At 36.3% G+C, this 1,326-nt stretch overlaps 1 non-coding gene across 1 annotated transcript; it reads right to left on the reverse strand.

The window, feature by feature from the left end:
• Positions 1–599: 599 nt before the first annotated feature.
• Positions 600–748, reverse strand: LOC144319844 (U12 minor spliceosomal RNA). Its single transcript, XR_013385552.1, has one exon. It is a non-coding gene; the product is annotated as a U12 minor spliceosomal RNA (small nuclear RNA).
• Between the last annotated feature and the right edge of the window lie 578 nt (positions 749–1,326).

The following is a 1,326-nucleotide window of genomic DNA, read 5'->3' on the forward strand; positions in this document are numbered from 1 at the left end:
TATTTATGAAGAAAGTCTCTGGACTTAGTGAACAGAGGGAATTATTTCCCATTACTGGGAGAGGTTGGGTGATTTTCATAATTTCTGTTGTGGAATTTTGGACTGAAAGAGGAAGAATATTGCCATGTTTTCTAACAGATGCTCTCTCTAGCTCAGAGCTTGAATTTATCAAATTATTGAAAGGAGCATGTGTGACATCATGTCTCGGTGAAGAATAGAAAAAAAAAAAAAAGGAAAACTCTCAGGCCCATCTTTCTGAAATATTCTATGTATTCAGAATTAAATACTACATTTGAGTGAGCCAGTGCCAATAATGGTAAAATTTAAAGGATGAGTGGAGATTTGCTTGGGCCACTGTCATATGAGGCTTCTTCCTTTCTTGAGACAACTACCTTCTTCTTGACACTGAGTCCAGATAACCAAGCATTCACTTTGTCTTCTCTAGGAAATTTTAACTTTAGCTTCAAACAGTTCTTTACATGTCAGTCTATGTAACAGATGTAAACTTTACATGTTTTTGTTTGTTTTGTTTGTTTCCTTTTCAATGTCTTTTATTACCTTCATGCCAGTCAAACCTTCGTTTCAGTTTTAAAGGGGGATGGGCATATCGCCCCCCTAGGCATCCCACAATGTAGACAGGTCACCTGAAGGACAACCTTTACACACTCAAAATTTCAACTCACATTACCAGTGAAGATTTGGGCATCACCCCAAATCATTGTTTTTCTTACTCATGGGTTTAAGACATTAGACTTTGCCTGTTTAAGACTCAACAGCCCACATCATTTTGTTCACACCTATTTCTTGACCAAATCTTACTTCTAGAAAAACCTGTGGCTTCTATGGTTGAAGATGCATAATTTAATGCAAATACTGTCATGGGGATAATTGTGGATTATATTATGTTTTGATGAAATAGTTCTCCACTTTCCAAACTAATTAATGCAATGGAAAATCCTAGATGTTGTCTGTGGACTTGGGATCAATTTACTTCTATCGACCATTACTTCTACTTCAGTCTATGTCTTACTACAAACGACCTTTAAGAAAGAAAATCAGTGTCTGTAATTTATCAAATGCAAGTTCTTTTAAAACGATGAGCCAGGATAGTTAAAATTGTGTTGTGTGAGTAAATGGCTCTAAAAAATCTCAGTGTGTCTATGGACAATACAATCTTCTTTCTTGCTCATGCTACATGGCCATTGAAAGCAGGCAAGAGACAACTTGCTCATTATACTCAATATGGAATCAGGCTAAATGAGAAGCCACCTTTTCTGGCATTGCCAGTTCCTGAGCCAAATTAAAAAAATAAAAAATTGTGCAGGG

Source organism: Canis aureus, chromosome 8 (genome assembly GCF_053574225.1).
Source record: "Canis aureus isolate CA01 chromosome 8, VMU_Caureus_v.1.0, whole genome shotgun sequence".
Lineage (NCBI taxonomy): Eukaryota > Metazoa > Chordata > Mammalia > Carnivora > Canidae > Canis > Canis aureus.